Source organism: Salmo salar, chromosome 15, assembly GCF_965601325.2.
Source record: "Salmo salar chromosome 15, fSalSal1, whole genome shotgun sequence".
Classification (NCBI taxonomy): Eukaryota; Metazoa; Chordata; class Actinopteri; order Salmoniformes; family Salmonidae; genus Salmo; species Salmo salar.
The window spans coordinates 16155001-16177020 of record NC_138305.1 but is presented as its reverse complement, the minus strand read 5'-3'; the positions used below and the strand labels follow the sequence as shown (position 1 = coordinate 16177020).

At 44.2% G+C, this 22020-nt stretch overlaps 1 pseudogene; it reads left to right on the top strand.

The window, feature by feature from the left end:
• The first annotated feature begins 3339 nt into the window (after positions 1 to 3339).
• Positions 3340 to 22020, top strand: part of LOC145860880 (uncharacterized) — a 79464-nt pseudogene continuing 60783 nt past the window's right edge.

Sequence of the window (22020 nt, the reverse complement as noted above, 5' to 3'; positions counted from 1 at the left end):
TGCAGTTACCTCTCTGTCTCTGGCTACTGTCTCCTGTTCCACATCACACCACCCAACTACCTTGCTCTGGATTTTACTCACCACCACTACCTTGGATTCTCCTCAGGACCTGTTTACCCTGTTCTACTCAGCTAACTCCAACCTCAGTCTCCACATCTGGCTTTTCTGCAACTCATTCGATCTTCCCCGGATCTGCACTCCATAGTTCTCTGGATAACAATAAATATTTTGGTTCATTCATCCCTGTTTCCTGGTCTGAGTCTGCTCTTGGGTTCCCCTGTGTCACTCTGCTTAACCTGTTAGGGCTAGGGGGCAGTATTTACACCGCCGGATAAAAAACGTACCCGATTTAATCTGGTTACCACTCCTACCCAGTAACTAGAATATGCATATACTTATTGCATATGGATAGAAAACACCCTAAAGTTTCTAAAACTGTTTGAATGGTGTCTGTGAGTATAACAGAACTCATTTGGCAGGCAAAAACCTGAGAAGGTTTCATGCAGGAAGTGGCCTGTCTGACAAGGTGTTGTTGTTCTTGCTTCTGTTTATTGAAGAGTCAGGATCTTAGCTGTAACTTGACATTTCCTAGGGCTCCAATAGGCTCTCAGAGCCCGGGAAAAACCTGAACGATGACGAGGCAGCCTCAGCCTGAAACACATAATCGCCTTTGCCAAGTGGCCCATCAGAGGACAATGGAATTAGGCGCGTGCCCGATTCGACCCAGTGATATATTTTCCTTCGGCTGTTTATCTAATTGCAGATTCCCGGTCCGAATATTATCGCTTTTTTACGAGAAAAATGGCATAAAAATTGATTTTAAACAGCGGTTGACATGCTTCGAAGTACGGTAATGAAATATTTAGAAATCTTTTCTCACGAAATGCGCCGTGCGCTCGACCGTTTTTTACCATTGGGATAGTGTCTGGGACGCACGAACAAAACGTTGCTGTTGGAACATAACTATGGATTATTTTGGACCAAACCTACATTTGTTATTGAAGTAGAAGTCCTGGGAGTGCATTCTGACGAAGACCATTTTTCTTATAGTAAATCTGATATTGGTGAGTGCTAAACCTGCTGGGTGTCTAAATAGCTAGCCCTGTGATGCCGGGCTATGTACTTAGAATATTGCAAAATGTGCTTTCACCGAAAAGCTATTTTAAAATCGGACATATCGAGTGCATAGAGGAGTAATGTATCTATAATTCTTAAAATAATTGTTATGCTTTTTGTGAACGTTTATCGTGAGTAATTTAGTAAATTGTTAGTAAATTCGCCGGAAGTTTGCGGGGGGTATGCTAGTTCTGAACGTCACATGCTAATGTAAAAAGCTGGTTTTTGATATAAATATGAACTTGATTGAACAAAACATGCATGTATTGTATAACATAATGTCCTAGGTGTGTCATCGGATGAAGATCATCAAAGGTTAGTGCTGCATTTAGCTGTGGTTTTGTTTTTTGTGACATTATATGCTAGCTTGAAAAATGGGTGTCTGATTATTTCTGGCTTGGTACTCTGCTGACATAATCTAATGTTTTGCTTTCGTTGTAAAGCCTTTTTGAAATCGGACAGTGTGGTTAGATTAACGAGAGTCTTGTCTTTAAATAGCTGTAAAATAGTCATATGTTTGAGAAATTGAAGTAATAGGATTTTTAAGGTATTTGAAAATCGCGCCACAGGATTCAACTGGCTGTTACGTGGGTGGGACGAATTCGTCCCGCCTGCCCCATAGAGGTTAACAGAACCTGTTTGGTTAGCTACCTGCAGATTCATGCAGGGTAGTAACATTATGAGTTGGGATTAGGGTTTATTATTTAGCTAGCAGGCTACATGTCTAAACAAAAGACTCCACTATGTAAGTAACTATTTCCATAGAATATTCATGATGTCATTGCAACAACTGTTGATAGAGCGTGTTTACCAGCTATGTCTATCTACTCCGATTTCAGAGCAGTCTCGTCTGAGTGTGCCAGAGCGCAGAATAACTAACTAATTTAAGAATGCTCAACACCTGTTGAATATGGCCGGTGTCAGTAAACATTGGCAAAAACATGTAATTCCATTGTTGCCAGCAGCACAGTTGCAGTCACCAACGTTCTGGATAACATAAAAACAGCCTAACCAGCTCTGCTAGGGAGAGTAATGGTTAGTGAACTGTTCTCTCATTTGTGTCTGGAAGTAGCTAGCTAAAGTTAGCCAGTTAGAGTGGGTACTTGACTACTGTTGTGAGGTCAAAACGCGCAGATCAACCCTACTCCTCGGCCAGAGCATCCAGTGTGCACTCTGAATACTCCAAGAGTGAAACGCTCTGAATTTATTAACAGACAATCTGACAACGCCTTGAGTTTACCAACACCCAGAACACACTCTGGCTCTCCAGATTAAATTGATCTTCACACCATAATATAAACCAGCCTTTAGTCTTGAAATATTTGGTTGTTTAGTTCATAGCCTCACATGTGAATCCTTAAAGAGATGGGTGGGGCTAAGGCTTAAAAGGGTGAGAACATTGATGAATGGTGTTGACAAAGAGGGACTCTCCAGTAGTAGTACCGAAACATTCAAGGGCTATTTTCTCAAGAGTGAGCTTACAAGTTTATCAACTTTCAAAACAGAATTAGTTTCCCATTGTTTCTCAACTGTAGTGTATGATATACCAATTTGGAGTCTTTACTTTTTTCCAATGTAAAAAACACAGTTAAAAATGTTGCTACATACGACCGAATCAAGCCGGTCGGTCACATATGTTTTTTTCTTTGGCAAGAGTTATGCCATTTGCAATCCCTTTAGATTTGCTATCTTTCTGGTTAGTTAGTGGATAGCTGGCTAATTAGCTACAATTGTTAGCTACTGCTATCAAGTTGTTGTTGTGTTATCACATTTTGCAGAACTAGATTTTTAATATAGCGTGAGAAAATGCAATCCAGACGTTATGTGGACATGGTAGACAAATGTAAAATGTAGGTAGAGATGCGTGACGTGTTGGGAATTCCATGATCAGAACTTTAAGATCAGAATACTGAACTGTCAAGTCTAGACAGTAGTCCGTCTGGTCAGTAGTCCTGAAGGAAACGATACTAAACTCAGCAAAAAAAGAAATGTCCCCTTTTCAGGACCCTGTCTTTCAAACATAATTCGTAAAAATCTAAATAACTTCACAAATCTTCATTGTAAAGGGTTCAATTAACCATGAAAAATGAATGAACATGCACCTGTGGAATGGTCATTAAGACACTAACAGCTTACAGAAGGTAGGCAATTAAGGTCATAGTTATGAAAACTTAGGACACTAAAGAGGCCTTTCTACTGACTCTGAAAAACACCAAAGGAAAGATGCCCAGGGTCCCTGCTCATCCGCGTGAACGTGCCTCAGGCATGCTGCTAGGAGGCATGAGGACTGCAGATGTGGACAGGGCAATAAATTGCAATGTCCGTACTGTGAGATGCCTAAGACAGCACTACAGGGAGACAGGATGGACAGCTGATCGTCCTCGTAGTGGCAGACCACGTGTAACAACACCTGCATAGGATCGGTACATCCAAACATCACACCTGCGGGACAGGTACAGGATGGCAACAACAACTGCCCGAGTTACACCAGGAATGCACAATCCCTCCATCAGTGCTCACACTGTCTGCAATAGTCTGAGAGAGGCGGGACTGAGGGCGTGCAGGTCTGGTGTAAGGCAGGTCCTCACCAGACATCACCGGCACAAACCCACCGTCGCTGGACCAGACAGGACTGGCAAAAAGTGCTCTTCAATGACGAGTCACGGTTTTGTCTCACCAGGGTTGATGGACGGAATCGCGTTTATTGTTGAAGGAATGAGCGTTACACCGAGGTCTGTACTCTGGAGCGGGATCAATTTGGAGGTGGAGGGTCCGTCACGGTCTGGGGTGGTGTGTCACAGCATCATCGGACTGAGCTTGTTGTCATCGCAGGCAATCTCAACACTGTGCGTTACAGGGAAGACATCCTCCTCCCTCATGTGGTACCCTTCCTGCAGGCTCATCCTGACGTGGCCCTCCAGCATGACAATGCCACCAGCCATACTGCTCGTTCTGTGTGTGATTTCCCGCAAGACAGGAATGTCAGTGTTCTGCCATGGCCAGCGAAGAGCCCGGATCTCAATCCCATTGAGCACGTCTGGGACCTGTTGGATCGGAGGGTGAGGGCTAGGGCCTTTCCTCCCAGAAATGTCCGGGAACTTGCAGGTGCCTTGGTGGAAGAGTGGGGTAACATCTCACAGCAAGAACTGGCAAATCTGGTGCAGTCCATGAGGAGGAGATGCGCTGCAGTACTTAATGCAGCTGGTGGCCACACTAGATACTGACTGTTACTTTGGATTTTGACCCCCCCCCCCCCTTTGTTCAGGGACAAATTATTATATTTCTATCAGTCACATGTCTCTGGAACATGTTAAGCTTATGTCTCAGTTGTTGAATCTTGTTGTGTTCATACAAATATTTACACATGTTAAGTTTGCTGAAAAGAAACGCAGTTGACAGTGAGAGGATGTTTATTTTCTTGCTGAGTTTAAGAGCCATGTTGGGACATGGCCCTATCACATGACACACTAGACAGGAGAGAGAGGGGTATTTGTGTGTGTGTGTGTGTGTGTGTGTGTGTGTGTGTGTGTGTGTGTGTGTGTGTGTGTGTGTGTGTGTGTGTGTGTGTGTGTGTGTGTGTGTGTGTGTGTGTGTGTGTGTGTGTGTTAGAGCAGTAGTAGTTTGGAAATGGATCTGAGTGAATTTAACCAGACTGAAGAGGATCGAAGACCACATCCCCTTCAGCTACCTACCAACTACAGCTAGTACCAGGGTTTGAGTGTGTGTGTTTGGCAATGAATTCTCCATGTGTCTGTAGTCACAGAATTGATATGTGTCTTTGTATAGACAGGGCCTGTTGACTATGTACAATAGAGACACAGACTGATGGGTTTTGACCCCACAGTAAGTTATGCATGAACATCAGCGCCATGTAAACAGCAAAATAATTCAATATAAAAGTATTTCCTTTAATTGTTGATTGTAATTAATGAGCTAACCTTTGGAGGGATATTATTCATGTTGTGTTTGCATATATGAATATTCACAAGCTAATTACCTCCCTAGAGGAGACACATGTCTGTCCTCACACATACACACTACTGACATCTTTCTGTCTGACAGTGGGCAGCCTTAAGCAACCAATATGATAATGGTGTGTGTGCGTGTGCGGCACATGCTGTGCATATTGTAACCACGATGAAATAACATTGATTCTTTAGAGAAATAAATAAATAAATGATAATGATATGAATAATGATATGAATAATGAATGAGTTGTTCTCTTTCCTGCCAGTAGAGAAAAACCTCTCAGGTGTACAGAGTACTATGCTGAGGTGTAGGTGTGGTGTATGTGGACAGCCTCATAAAATTCAGTAAAGAGTCATATAATATCATACAGAATAGATACGGTACAATGTAGTCAATGGCATTGATCAGCACGGAGACAAGTCCCACAGGACCGTCAGTAACACACACACACACACACACACGAGCACTGGCAATCAGTCATTCAGGGCAGGTGGGGCAGAGACCCAGCCGTTTTTAGCCCAACATTCTTAGCAAATAATAATAATAATAATAATAATAATTTTGTCACGTCCTGACCAGTGTAAGAGGTCATTTTATATAGTAGATGGTCAGGGCGTGACAGGGGGTGTTTGGTTGACAGTCTAGGTGTCACGTCCTGACCAGTAAAAGGGGTCATTTGTCATTGTAGTTGGTCAGGGTGTGGCAGGGGGTGTTTGTTTCCAGGGGATATGTTCTAGTTTTCATTTTCTATGCGTGTTTTTCTTTGTGTGGCCGAGTATGGTTTCCAATCAGAGGCAGATGTCGTTAGTTGTCTCTGATTGGAAGCATACTTAGGCAGCCTGTTTTTTCCTGTGGGTTGTGGGTGGTTGTTTTCTGTATAGTCTGGGAACCTTACAGAACTGTTGATTGTCGGTTTGTTATTTTTGTTTAAGTGTTCACGTTATTACGATAATAAAAGAAGATGAGCACTATACCCGCTGCGCTTTGGTCCCCTTTCATCGACGTTTGTGACACTGGGTTGTTATTTCTATGTTTTGGGTTCTAGGTTTTCTCTTTCTATGTCGGGTTTTGTTTGGGTTGATCTCCAATTGGAGGCAGCTGCTTCTTGTTGCCTCTGATTGGAGATCATATTTATGTAGGGGGTTTTCCAATTGTATGCCGTGGGTTGTTCATTTTGTGAGTAGTGTATGCCTGCTCTGCGTCACGGCTTTCTTGTTTTGTATTTCAAGTTTATTGTATACTGCATTAGTTTCCCGATTGAATTTCAAGATGTGGAACTACGATCACGTTGCGTATTGGTCCGATCCTTCTGAAAGCCCTGACAAATTTGTTGTTTGTTTGGGGCTTGCCTATTTTGCATGTTATTTTGGCATTAATACGTGTCACATATCAGTTTGCAAACAATGCAAAATATATACATATGTCATTGAGTTAATAAAGCTGCATACAAACATGGTCTCTTTTTGGTTTTCTAGAATAAGGCATCTCCAAAATGCAGGTATTTCAACCTAGCTCAGTGCTTTCTGTGGTGGTGGGGCAAGCCAGCAGAAAATACGGAGTGATGCGCCGTGATTGGTTCAGTGTTCTGTCACTCATGAGGACACTACGTCACCGCCAAGCCTAAGTGTAGAGTTAGAAAATGTTAGCCCCTTGGGTGCATTGTCACTGGTCACAGATAAAATTACATCAAATCACGTTATATATATACAGTAGCTTTGATTGGACTGATCATGTGAACATCATACTTTCAAAATCTTAGCTAGCAGTCATCAAGTGAATCAAGTTGACAATCTACTGTCACATCCTCTTTAATCCTTGTCATATGAAGAGAAATAATGAAGAGAAATTATAGATCTATCGGTGCTCATGGACATAACCATTACACAACAAGTTGGAAATTGCAAATTCCACAATGAGTGGTTTGGAAGGAATCAGTGACAGTGGCTAACCTCAAGCATTGCAATACAATCACTAACCTGCTATTCAGTGGAGTGGCTGTGTGGTCAAAAATCTAGGACTTTTACAAGTTTAAAATCATAAACATTCAACGTTGGCCATGCTGTCAATGAAGAATGATTTGTGCCATGCTCAAAACAACTGTTAACTTGGAACAGCGAGAACTTGACTTCAGTGAGTTCAAGACAACTGGGAAGTCGGGAATAAACGAGCTTCGACTGGGAAAATACGTTTTGAACGGTCATCCAACTCAGAATTGTAAATCCGGCCTCTTTCTACAGCTACAACCTAAAGATTAATGACGTCATCATGACGCACGAGGTGGCTAAAAACAGACCTCCCTCCCATCTTCCACCAGCTTGCTACCTATGGCCCGGCTAGCTGTCTGAATCTCACTGGACCCTTTGATCACTCGGCTAAGCATGCCTCTCCTTAATGTCAATATGCCTTCTCCATTGCTGTTCTGGTTAGTGTTTATTGGCTTATTTCACTGTAGAGCCTCTAGCCCTGCTCATTATACCTTATCCAACCTCTCAGTTCCTCCACCCACACATGCTATGACATCTTCTGGTTTCAATGATGTTTCTAGAGACAATATCTCTCTCATAATCACTAAATGCCTAGGTTTACCTCCTCTGTACTCACATCCCACCATACCTTTGTCTGTACATTATACCTTGAAGCTATTTTATCGCCCCCAGAAACCTGCTCCTTTTTCTCTCTATTCTGGACGTCACAGACGACCAATTCTTATAGCTTTTAGCCGTACCCTCATACTTATTCTTCTCTGCTCCTCTGGGGATGTAGAGGTGAATCCAGGCCCTGCAGTGCCTGGCTCCACTCCTACTCCCCAGGCGCTCTCTTTTGATGACTTCTGTAACCGTAATAACCTTGGTTTCATGCATGTTAACATTAGAAGCCTCCTCCCTAAGTTTGTTTTATTCACTGCTTTAGCACACTCTGCCAACCCGGATGTCCTAGCTGTGTCTGAATCTTGGCTTAGGAAGTCCACCAAAAACTCTGAAATCTTCATCCCTAACTACAACGTTTTCAGACAAGATAGAACGACCAAAGGGGGCGGTGTTGCAATCTACTGCAGAGATAGCCTGCAGAGTTCTGTCCTGCTATCCAGGTCTGTACCCAAACAATTTGAACTTCTACTTTTAAAAATCCACCTCTCCAAAAACAAGTCTCTCACCGTTGCCGCCTGCTATAGACCCCCCTCGGCCCCTAGTTGTGCTCTGGACACCATATGTGAACTGATTGCCCCCCATCTATCTTCAGAGCTCGTGCTACTAGGTGACCTAAACTGGGACATGCTTAACACCCCAGCCATCCTACAATCCAAGCTTGATGCCCTCAATCTCACACAAATTATTAATGAACCCACCAGGTACAACCCCAAAGCCGCAAACACTGGCACCCTCATAGATATCATCCTAACCAACGTGCCCTCTAAATACACCTCTGCTGTTTTCAACCAAGATCTCAGCGATCACTGCCTCATTGCCTGCACCCGTAATGGGTCAGCGGTCAAACGACCTCCACTCATCACTGTCAAACATTCCCTGAAACATTTCAACGAGCAAGCCTTTCTATTCGACCTGGCCCTGGTATCCTGGAAGGATATTGACCTCATCCCGTCAGTAGAGGATGCCTGGTTATTTTTTTTAAATGCCTTCCTCTCCATCTTAAATAAGCATGCCCCTTTCAAGAAATTTAGAACCAGGAACAGATATAGCCCTTGGTTCTCCCCAGACCTGACTGCCCTTAACCAACACAAAAATATCCTGTGGCGTTCTGCATTAGCATCGAACTGCCCCCGCGATATGCAACTTTTTAGGGAAGTTAGAAACCAATACACACAGGCAGTTAGAAACGCCAAGGCTAGCTTTTTCAAACAGAAATTCGCTTCGTGCAACTCCAACTCTAAAAAGTTCTGGGACATTGTAAAGTCCATGGAGAATAAGAACACCTCCTCCCAACTGCCCACTGCACTGAGGATAGGAAACTCTGTCACCACCGATAAGCCCACTATAATTGAGAATTTCAATAAGCATTTTTCTACGGCTGGCCATGCTTTCCACCTAACTACCCCTACTGCATTCAACAGCACTGCACCCCCCACAGCTACTCGCCCAAGCCTCCCCCATTTCTCCTTCTCCCAAATCCATTCAGCTGATGTTCTGAAAGAGCTGCAAAATCTGGACCCCTACAAATCAACTGGGCTTGACAATCTGGACCCTTTCTTTCTAAAATAATCTGCCGAAATTATTGCAACCCCTATTACTAGCCTGTTCAACCTCTCTTTCGTGTCGTCTGAGATTCCCATAGATTGGAAAGCAGCTGCTGTCATCCCCCTCTTCAAAGGAGGTGACACTCTTGACCCAAATTGCTACAGACCTATATCCATCCTACCCTGCCTTTCTAAGGTCTTCGAAAGCCAAGTCAACAAACAGATTACCGACCATTTCGAATCGCACCCTCTCCGCTATGCAATCTGGTTTCAGAGCTGGTCATGGGTGCACCTCAGCCACGCTCAAGGTCCTAAACGACATCGTAACCGCCATCGATAAGAAACAATACTGTGCTGCCGTATTCATTGACCTGGCCAAAGCTTTTGACTCTGTTAACCTGTTAGGGCTAGGGGGCAGCATTGACACGGCTGGATAAAAAACATACCCGATTTAATCTGGTTACCACTCCTACTCAGTAACTAGAATATGCATATACTTATTACATATGGATAGAAAACACCCTAAATTTTCTAAAACTGTTTGAATGGTGTCTGTGAGTATAACAGAACTCAAATGGCAGGTCAAAACCTGAGAGATTCCTTTACAGGAAGTGGCCTGTCTGACCATTTCTGGAACTTCTTTGCCATCTCTATCATTTACTAAGGATCTCTGCTCTAACGTGACACTTCCCACGTCTTCCATAGGCTCTCAGAGCCCGGGAAAAAACAGAATGTCGTCATTCCAGCCCCAGGCTGAAACACATTATCGCCTTTCTCAAGTGGCCCATCAAGAGACACTAGCTTATGCGCGTGACCCCGACCGCCCCCGCCTTTGGGATTTTTTCCTCTGTTTGCCGAAAAGGAGATTCCCTGTCGGAATATTATCGCTTTTCTACGAGAAAAATGACGTAAAAATTGATTTTAAACAGCGGTTGACATGCTTCGACGTACGGCAATGGAATACTTTGAATTTTATTGTCAGGAATTGCGCCAAGCGCGTGACACTTCTTTACTATTTCGGATAGTGTCTGGAACGCACGAACAAAACGCCGCTATTCGGATATAACGATGGATTATTTTGGACCAAACCAACATTTGTTATTGAAGTAGCTGTCCTGGGTGTGCATTCTGACGAAGACAACAAAAGGTAATGACATTTTTATAATAGTAAATATGATTATGGTGAGTGCTAAACTTGCCGGGTGTCTAAATAGCGAGCCCGTGATGCCTGGGCTATGTACTTAGAATATTGCAAAATGTGCTTTCACCAAAAAGCTATTTTAAAATCGGACATATCGAGTGCATAGAGGAGGTCTGTATCTATAATTCTTAAAATAATTGTTATGCTTTTTGTGAACGTTTATCGTGAGTAATTTAGTAAAATGTTAGCGAATTCCCCGGAAGTTTGCGGGGGGTATGCTAGTTCTGAACATCACATGCTAATGTAAAAAGCTGGTTTTTGATATAAATATGAACTTGATTGAACAAAACATGCATGTATTGTATAACATAATGTCCTAGGGTTGTCATCTGATGAAGATCATCAAAGGTGAGTGCTGCATTTAGCTGTCTTCTGGGTTTTGGTGACATTATATGCTGGCTTGAAAAATGGGTGTCTGATTATTTCTGGCTTGGTACTCTGCTGACATAATCTAATGTTTTGCTTTCGTTGTAAAGCCTTTTTGAAATCGGACAGTGTGGTTAGATTAACGAGAGTCTTATCTTTAAATGGCTGTAAAATAGTCATATGTTTGAGAAATTGAAGTAATAGGATTTTTAAGATTTTGAAAATCGCGCCACAGGCTGCAAGTGGCTGTTACGTAGGTGGGACGAATTCGTCCCGCCTAGCCTAGACAGGTTAATCACCACATCCTCATCGGCAGACTCAGTAGCCTTGGTTTCTCAAACGATTGCGTCGCCTGGTTCACCAACTACTTCTCTGACAGAGTTCAGTGTGTCAAATCGGAGGGCCTACTGTCTGGACCTCTGGCAGTCTCTATGGGGGTACCACAGGGTTCAAATCTTGGGCCAACTCTTTTCTCTGTATACATAAATGATGTCGCTCTTGCTGCTGGTGAATCTCTGATCCACCTCTACGCAGACGACACCATTCTGTACACTTCTGGCCCTTCTTTGGACACTGTGTTAACCTGTTAGGGCTAGGGGGCAGCATTTGCACGTCTGGATAAAATAAATGTACCCGATTTAATCTGGTTACTAATCCTACCCAGTAACTAGAATATGCATATACTTATTATAAATGGATAGAAAACACTCTAAAGTTTCTAAAACTGTTTGAATGGTGTCTGTGAGTATAACAGAACTCATTTGGCAGGCAAAACCCTGAGACATTTTCTGACAGGAAGTGGATACCTGATGTGTTGTATTGACTTTAAACCTATCCCATTGAAAAACACAGGGGCTGAGGAATATTTTGGCACTTCCTATTGCTTCCACTAGATGTCACCAGCCTTTACAAAGTGTTTTGAGTCTTCTGGAGAGAGATCTGACCGAACAAGAGCCATGGAACGATGATGTCCCATTAGACACCTGGCGCGCGAGTTCATGTTGGGTACCCTCGTTCCAATACGTTATAAAAGAGTATGCATTCGTCCACCTTGAATATTATTCATGTTCTGGTTAAAAAAGGCCCTAATGATTTATGCTATACAACGTTTGACATGTTTGAACGAACGGAAATATATTTTTTCCCCTCGTTCATGACGAGAAGTCCGGCTGGCTTACATCATGCGCTAACAAGACGGAGATTTTTGGACATAAATGATGAGCTATTTTGAACAAAACTACATTCGTTATGGACCTGTGATACCTGGAAGCGACATCTGATGAAGAGAATCAAAGGTAATGGATTATTTACATAGTATTTTCGATTTTAGATCTCCCCAACATGACGTCTAGTCTGTATCGCAACTCGTATTTTTCTGGGCGCAGTGCTCAGATTATTGCAAAGTGTGATTTCCCAGTAAGGTTATTTTTAAATCTGGCAAGTTGATTGCGTTCAAGAGATGTACATCTATAATTCTTTAAATGACAATATAATATTTTACCAATGTTTTCTAATTTTAATTATTTAATTTGTGACGCTGACTTGACTGCCGGTTATTGGAGGGAAACGATTTCCTCAACATCAATGCCATAGTAAAACGCTGTTTTTGGATATAAATATGAACTTGATAGAACTAAAAATGCATGCATTGTCTAACATAATGTCCTAGGAGTGTCATCTGATGGAGATTGTAAAAGGTTAGTGCATCATTTTAGCTGGTTTTATGGTTTTGGTGACCCTGTCTTTGACTTGACAAAACATTACACACAACTCTTGTAAATGTACTGTCCTAACATACTCTAAATGTATGCTTTCGCCGTAAAACCTTTTTGAAATCGTAAAACGTGGTTAGATTAAGGAGATGTTTATCTTTCAAATGGTGTAAAATAGTTGTATTTTTGAAAAATTTGAATTTTGACATTTATTTGGATTCAAATTTGCCGCTCTTGAAATGCACCTGCTGTTGATGGAGTGCACCACGGGTGGCACGCTAGCGTCCCACCTAGCCCATAGAGGTTAACAACCCTCCAGACGAGCTTCAATGCCATTCAACTCTCCTTCCGTGGTCTCCAACTGCTCCTAAACACAAGTAAAACTAAATACATGCTCTTCAACCGATCGCTGCCTGCACCTGCCCGCCTGCTCAGCATCACTTCTCTGGACGGTTCTAACTTAGAATTTGTGGACAACTACAAATACCTAGGTGTCTGGTTAGACTGTAAACTCTCCTTCCAGACTCACATCAATCATCTCCAATCCAAAGTGAAATCTCGAATTGGCTTCCTATTTCGCAACAAAGCATCCTTCACTCATGCTGCCAAACATACCCTCGTAAAACTGACCATCCTACCAATCCTCGACTTCGGCGATGTCATTTACAAAATAGCTTCCAATACCCTACTCAACAAGCTGGATGCAGTCTATCACAGTGCCATCCGTTTTGTCACCAAAGCCCCATATACTACCCACCACTGCGACCTGTACTCTCTCGTTGGCTGGCCTTCGCTTCATAATCGTCGCCAAACACATTGGCTCCAGGTCATCTACAAGACCCTGCTAGGTAAAGTCCCCCCTTATCTCCGCTCACTGGTCACCATAGCAGCACCCACCTGTAGCACGCGCTCCAGCAGGTATATCTCTCTGGTCACCCCTAAAGCCAACTCCTCCTTTGGTCGTCTCTCCTTCCAGTTCTCTGCTGCCAATGACTGGAACAAACTACAAAAATCTCTGAAACTGGAAACACTTATCTCCCTCACTAGCTTTAAGCACCAGCTGTCAGAGCAGCTCACAGATCACTGCACCTGTACATAGCCCATCTATAATTTAGCCCAAACTACTACCTCTTCCCCTACTGTATTTTTTTATTTTATTTATTTTGCTCCTTTGCACCATATTATTTATATTTTATCTCTGAACTTTCTTCAAACTACAAATCTACCATTCCAGTGTTTTTCTTGCTATACTTTATTTACTTTGCCACCATGGCATTTTTTTGCCATTACCTCCCTTATCCTCTTGGGGCTAGGTGGGACGCTAGCGTGCCACCCGTGGTGCACACCATCAACAGCAGGTGCATTTCAAGAGCGGCAAATTTGAATCCAAATAAATGTCAAAATTCAAGTTTTTCAAAAATACAACTATGTTACACCATTTGAAAGATAAACATCTCCTTAATCTAACCACGTTTAACGATTTCAAAAAGGTTTTACGGCGAAAGCATAAATTTAGAGTATGTTAGGACAGTACATTTACAAGAGTTTTGTGTAATGTTTTGTCAAGTCAAAGACAGGGTCACCAAAACCATAAAACCAGCTAAAATGATGCACTAACCTTTTACAATCTCCATCAGATGACACTCCTAGGACATTATGTTAGACAATGCATGCATTTTTAGTTCTATCAAGTTCATATTTATATCCAAAAACAGCGTTTTACTATGGCATTGATGTTGAGGAAATCGTTTCCCTCCAATAACCGGCAGTCAAGTCAGCATCACAAATTAAATAATTAAAATTAGAAAACATTGGTAAAATATTATATTGTCATTTAAAGAATTATAGATTTACATCTCTTGAACGCAATCAACTTGCCAGATTTAAAAATAACCTTACTGGGAAATCACACTTTGCAATAATCTGAGCACTGCGCCCAGAAAAATACGCGTTGCGATACAGACTAGACGTCATGTTGGGGAGATCTAAAATCGAAAATACTATGTAAATAATCCATTACCTTTGATTCTCTTCATCAGATGTCACTTCCAGGTATCACAGGTCCATAACGAATGTAGTTTTGTTCAAAAAAGCTCATCATTTATGTCCAAAAATCTCCGTCTCGTTAGCACATGATGTAAGCCAGCCGGACTTCTCGTCATGAACGAGGGGAAAAGATATATTTCCGTTCGTTCAAACATGTCAAACGTTGTATAGCATAAATCATTAGGGCCTTTTTTAACCAGAACATGAATAATATTCAAGGTGGACGAATGCATACTCTTTTATAACGTATTGGAACGAGGGTACCCAACATGAACTCGCGCGCAAGGTGTCTAATGGGCCATCATCGTTCCATGGCTCTTGTTCGGTCAGATCTCCCTCCAGAAGACTCAAAACACTTTGTAAAGGCTGGTGACATCTAGTGGAAGCAATAGGAAGTGCCAAAATATTCCTAAACCCCTGTGTTTTTCAATGGGATAGGTTTAAAGTCAATACAACACATCAGGTATCCACTTCCTGTCAGAAAATGTCTCAGGGTTTTGCCTGCCAAATGAGTTCTGTTATACTCACAGACACCATTCAAACAGTTTTGGAAACTTTAGAGTGTTTTCTATCCATATATAATGAGTATATGCATATTCTAGTTACTGGGTAGGATTAGTAACCAGATTAAATCGGGTAAATTTTTTTTATCCAGACGTGCAAATGCTGCCCCCTAGACCCAACAGGTTAACTCACATCATTTGCTCACATTGTATATAGTCTTATTTTTTATTTTTTTCTACTGCATCATTGATTGTATGTTGTTTTACTCCATGTGTAACTCTGTGTTTTAATATGTTGTCGAACTGCTTTGCTTTATCTTGGCCAGGTCGCAATTGTAAATGAGAACTTGTTCTCAACTTGCCTACCTGGTTAAATAAAGGTGAAATAAATAAAAATAAAAAAATGATTCAACCTTGTTTTTTTTCAGAGTTCCCAGTTGTTTTGAAAGCACCATAAATCCAGAGAATGCCAGACTTTGATGACAAAATTTGCCTGTGAACGACCGCCGTGCCACCTTCCTGTTCAAGTGAGTCCAAAAATGTATTGTATGCTTCTGCATAAATGATGTAATATGCCAGGGAGATGTGTATACTGTAGCTAAGAAAGTAATACTAAGTGTATGTTGTGTAGTAAGATGTTAGTAGCCCATGTGTCTCACCCTAATAATTTGGTCTATTTACCCCTCTTAATTTCACCTACTGTTCTGACTTGGTGGTGCACAAGCCTATAACCTGTTTTAGAGAAATGTAATCATTGATTATTGTAAGAGCTTTCATTGTCTGGTTATGTACCACCTTTATTTATCCTACGGTTCTGATTTGGTGTACAGGGAGAACACTGTAAGAACGGCCCATGTTCTGAATTCTGCCGCTGTACATTTCAAAGTGCTAAACTAATAGTTATATTGACAACGTCAATCCTAGCCTCTCTGGGCTAGGTGGGACGAAATCCCTAGCCAACAGCCAATGGCATCGCACGGCGCAAAATACAAAACCAACTAAAATACCACAATTCAATTTTCTCAAACAATCAACTATTTTACAGCATTTTAAAGATAAGACACTCGTTAATATAACCACATTGTCCGATTTCAAAAAGGCTTTACAGCGAAAGCAAAACATTAGATTATGTTAGGAGAGTACATCGACACAAATAATCATACAGCCATTTTGCAAGCAAGCATATATGTCACATAAACCCAAACCACAGCTAAATGCAGCACTAACCTTTGATGATCTTCATCAGATGACACTCCTAGGACATTATGTTATACAATACATGCGTCGGGGGGCTAGGGTCAGTCTGTCACATCTGGAGTATTTCTCTTGTATTTTCCGGTGTCCTGTTTGAATTTAAATATGCTCTCTCTAATTCTTTCTTTCTCTCTCTCGGAGGACCTGAGCCCTAGGACCATGCCTCAGGACTACCTGGCTTGATGACTCCTTGCTGTCCCCAGTTCACCTGGCCGTGCTGCTGCTGCAGTTCCAACTGTTCTGCCTGCAGCTATGGAACCCTGACCTGTTCACCGGACGTGCTACCTGTCCCAGACCTGTTGTCCCAGACCTGCTGGAACCCTGACCTATTCACCGGACGTGCTACCTGTCCCAGACCTGCTGTTTTCAACTCTCTAGAGACAGCAGGAGCGGCAGAGATACTCTCAAAGATCGGCTATGAAAAAGCCAACTGACAATTACTCTTGTGTTACTGACTTGTTGCACCCTCGACAACTACTATGACTATTATTATTTGACAATGCTGGTCATTTATGAACATTTGAACATCTAGGCCATGTGCTGTTATAATCTCCACCCGGCACAGCCAGAAGAGGACTGTCACCCCTCATAGCCTGGTTCCTCTCTAGGTTTCTTCCTAGGTTTTGGCCTTTCTAGTGAGTTTTTCCTAGCCACCGTGCTTCTACACCTGCATTGCTTGCTGTTTGGGGTTTTAGGCTGGGTTTCTGTACAGCACTTTGAGATATCAGCTGATGTAAGAAGGGCTATATAAATAAATATGATTTGATTTGATTTGACATGCATGTTTTGTTCAATCAAGTTCATATTTATATCAAAAATGTCACGGTTGTCGTCGGTAATGGATGGCCAAAACGCAGCAGGTATGTGTATGCTCATCTTGAGATTTATTAACTTCCAAAATGAACGTACAAAATAACAAAACAAGTGACCGAACGAAATACAGACAGTCTGGTAAGGCACAAGGCTAAACTCAGAACAATCACCCACAAAAGCAAACACAAACACACCCTACTATATGGGACTCTCAATCAAAGGCAGATAGACAACACCTGCCTTCAACTGAGAGTCCCAACCCCAATTAATCAAACATAGACATACACTCACTAGACTCCACATAGAAATACCTAAACATAAACCAAAACCCGGAATTACTAAATCAAACACCCTCTTTACAAAACACACCACCCTGAACCACATAAAACAAATACCCTCTGCCACGTCCTGACCAAACTACAATACTAATTAACCTTTATACTGGCCAGGACGTGACAGTACCCCCCCCTTAAAGGTGCTAACCCCGGAAGCACCTTAAAACGAAAAAACAAAAAAAAACAACCCCAAACAACAAAAACAAAATTCCCCTCTACTAAAGGGAGGGAAGGGAGGGTGGCTGCCGTCAACGACGGCACTGTGCTACACCCCCCCTCCCCAACCCACCTATATCTGGAGGTGGCTCTGGTTCCGGCCGTTCCAGGCTGTCGGGCCACTCTGGCATCGCCGAGGGGCAGTCGGGCCAGTCTTGCATCGCCGGGGGGCAGTCGGGCCAGTCTGGCATCGCCGGGGGGCAGTCGGGCCAGTCTGGCAGTTCGGGACAGTCTGGGCAGTCTGGCAACTCGGGACAGTCTGGGCAGTCTGGCAACTCGGGACAGTCTGGGCAGTCTGGCAACTCAGGACGGTCTGGGCAGTCTGGCAACTCAGGACAGTCTGGCAACTCGGGACAGTCTGGGCAGTCTGGCAACTCGGGACAGTCTGGGCAGTCTGGCAACTCGGGACAGTCTGGGCAGTCTGGCAACTCGGGACAGTCTGGGCTGTCTGGCAACTCCGGCAGTTCAGGGCAGTCTGGCCACTCCGGCAGTTCAGGGCAGTCTGGCCACTCCGGCAGTTCAGGGCAGTCTGGCCACTCCGGCAGTTCAGGGCAGTCTGGCCACTCCGGCAGTTCAGGGCAGTCTGGCCACTCCGGCAGTTCAGGGCAGTCTGGCCACTCCGGCAGTTCAGGGCAGTCTGGCCACTCCGGCAGTTCAGCGCAGTCTGGCCACTCCGGCAGTTCAGCGCAGTCTGGCCACTCCGGCAGTTCAGCGCAGTCTGGCCACTCCGGCAGTTCAGCGCAGTCTGACCTCTCTGGCGACTGTTGACTGGCGGGCAGCTCTGACGACTGTTGACTGGCGGGCAGCTCTGATGACGACTGTTGACTGGCGGGCAGCTCTGATGACGACTGTTGACTGGCGGGCAGCTCTGATGACGACTGTTGACTGGCGGGCAGCTCTGATGACGACTGTTGACTGGCGGGCAGCTCTGATGACGACTGTTGACTGGCGGGCAGCTCTGATGACGACTGTTGACTGGCGGGCAGCTCTGATGACGACTGTTGACTGGCGGGCAGCTCTGGTGACGACTGTTGACTGGCGGGCAGCTCTGGTGACTGTTGACTGGCGGGCAGCTCTGGTGACTGTTGACTGGCGTGGCTGGGTTGACGCACTTGTAGCCTGGTGCGTGGTGCTGGTACTGGGCTTACCAGATTATGTACACGCACCTCCAGGCTAGTGCGGGGAGCGGGAACAGGACGAGTCGGACTGGGTTGACGCACTTCCGGGTCCGCACGAGAGACAGGAGCTGGAAACCCAGGCCTATGGAGGCGCACAGTCGGTCTAGATCTTACCTCCTGCACAACCCGTCTTGGCTGGATGGAACTAGTAGCCCTGTACGAGCGGGGTGCTCGTACAGGACAGACTGGGCTGTGCAGGGGCCTGATGGTAGCCGTGCGTAGAGCGGGAGTTGGGTAGCCTGGTACTCGGAGGCGTACCGGCGACCAGATGCGCTGCGCAGGCATCCTCCTACCAGGCTGGATGCCCGCTCTAGCACGGCACCTGCGAGGGGCTGGAATAACGCGCACCGGACTGTGCGTGCGTATGGGTGAAATAGTGCGCTCCTCAGCGAAACATAGCGCTCTCCACCCCATACGCTCCTCCATATAACCACGGGTAGCTGGCTTCCGGCTCTTCTTACGCCTAGCCAAATTACCCGTGTGCCCCCCCAAAAAAAATTATTGGGGGTGCCTCTCGTGCTTCTCCCTCAGCGCGTACTTGGCCTCGTACCTCCGCCTCTCTGCCTTGGCTGCCTCAATTTCCCACTGCGGACGGCGATAATCCTCAGCCTGGTGCCAAGGTCCGGCCCCGTCCAGAACTTCCTCCCAGGTCCACTTCTCCCGCCAGTCCAACTCGAAGTCCCTCTGCTCCCTCCTCTGCTGCTTGGTCCTTGGTTGGTGGGTGATTCTGTCACGGTTGTCGTCGGTAATGGAGGACCAAAACGCAGCAGGTATGTGTATGCTCATCTTGAGATTTATTAACTTCCAAAATGAACGTACAAAATAACAAAACAAGTGACCGAACGAAATACAGACAGTCTGGTAAGGCACAAGGCTAAACTCAGAACAATCACCCACAAAAGCAAACACAAACACACCCTACTATATGGGACTCTCAATCAAAGGCAGATAGACAACACCTGCCTTCAACTGAGAGTCCCAACCCCAATTAATCAAACATAGACATACACTCACTAGACTCCACATAGAAATACCTAAACATAAACCAAAACCCGGAATTACTAAATCAAACACCCTCTTTACAAAACACACCACCCTGAACCACATAAAACAAATACCCTCTGCCACGTCCTGACCAAACTACAATACTAATTAACCTTTATACTGGCCAGGACGTGACAGTACCCCCCCCTTAAAGGTGCTAACCCCGGAAGCACCTTAAAACGAAAAAAAAAAAAAAAACAACCCCAAACAACAAAAACAAAATTCCCCTCTACTAAAGGGAGGGAAGGGAGGGTGGCTGCCGTCAACGACGGCACTGTGCTACACCCCCCCTCCCCAACCCACCTATATCTGGAGGTGGCTCTGGTTCCGGCCGTTCCAGGCTGTCGGGCCACTCTGGCATCGCCGAGGGGCAGTCGGGCCAGTCTTGCATCGCCGGGGGGCAGTCGGGCCAGTCTGGCATCGCCGGGGGGCAGTCGGGCCAGTCTGGCAGTTCGGGACAGTCTGGGCAGTCTGGCAACTCGGGACAGTCTGGGCAGTCTGGCAACTCGGGACAGTCTGGGCAGTCTGGCAACTCAGGACGGTCTGGGCAGTCTGGCAACTCAGGACAGTCTGGCAACTCGGGACAGTCTGGGCAGTCTGGCAACTCGGGACAGTCTGGGCAGTCTGGCAACTCGGGACAGTATTTCACATAGAAATACCTAAACATAAACCAAAACCCGGAATTACTAAATCAAACACCCTCTTTACAAAACACACCACCCTGAACCACATAAAACAAATACCCTCTGCCACGTCCTGACCAAACTACAATACTAATTAACCTTTATACTGGCCAGGACGTGACAAAAAACCAGCTTTTTACATTAGCATGTGATGTTCAGAACTAGCATACCCACCGAAAACTTCCAGTGAATTTACTAAATTACTCATGATAAACTTTCACAAAATACACAACAATTATTTTAAGAATTATAGATACAGAACTCCTTTATGCAATCGCTATGTCCGATTTTAAAATAGCTTTTCGGCGGAAGCACATTTTGCAATATTCTGAGTACATATCTCGGCCATCACGGCTAGCTATTTTGACACCCACCAAGTTTGGGACTCAGTAAACTCAGAATTACTATTAGAAAAATTGGATTACCTTTGCTGTTCTTCGTCAGAATGCACTCCCAGGACTTCTACTTCAACAACAAATCTTGTTTTGGTTCCAAATAATCCATAGTTATATCCAAATAGCTCCGTTTTGTTTGTGCGTTCAGGTCACTATCCGAAGGGTGACGCGCGAGTGCATTTCGTGACATTTTCTTTTTAAATATTCCATTACCGTACTTAGAAGCATGTCAAACGCTGTTTAAAATCAATTTTTATTCTATTTTTCTCGTGAAATAGCGATAATATTCCAACTGGGCAACGTTGTATTCATTCAAAGGCTGAAAGAAAAAAATGGAGAAGTCTCGTGCATCTCCAGTCTCACTGTCCCCAGGCTGACCACTCACAAACAAAGCTGCTGTACTTTGCCCAGAGACAGCAGACACCCCATTCCACTTCCTGGCGGCTTTAGAGAGCCAATGGAAGCCTTAGAAAGTGTCACGTTACAGCACAGATGCTGTAATGTCGATAGAGGTGCAACAGAAGGACAACAAATTGTCAGACAGGGCACTTCCTGTATGGAATCTTCTCAGGTTTTGGCCTGCCATATGAGTTCTGTTATACTTACAGACACCATTCAAACAGTTTTAGAAACTTTAGAGTGTTTTCTATCCAAATCTACTAATTATATGCATATGGAAAATACTGCCCCCTATCCCAAAGCAGTTAAAAGGCAGTAAATGAGGCTGAATGAACTGTTTCACTGCCAGGCTCCGCTGATAGCCAGGTGTAGCAGTGGTAAGATGTTGGGACTGCAGTTGGGACAGCTTTATGTAGGTCGTTTGTGGGCACCGTTTGTCACCGTTATAGTGCAATTAATGTATTGTTTAGTGTTGTGTAGTGACTTTGCAGGCATGCAGCCCATTTTTTTTCACCAAGATTTACAAGCTAAAATTGCCACTGCAAATGAGACATTCTGGCCCTGACCACCAGTGTGTGTGTGTGTCTGTCTCTGTGTG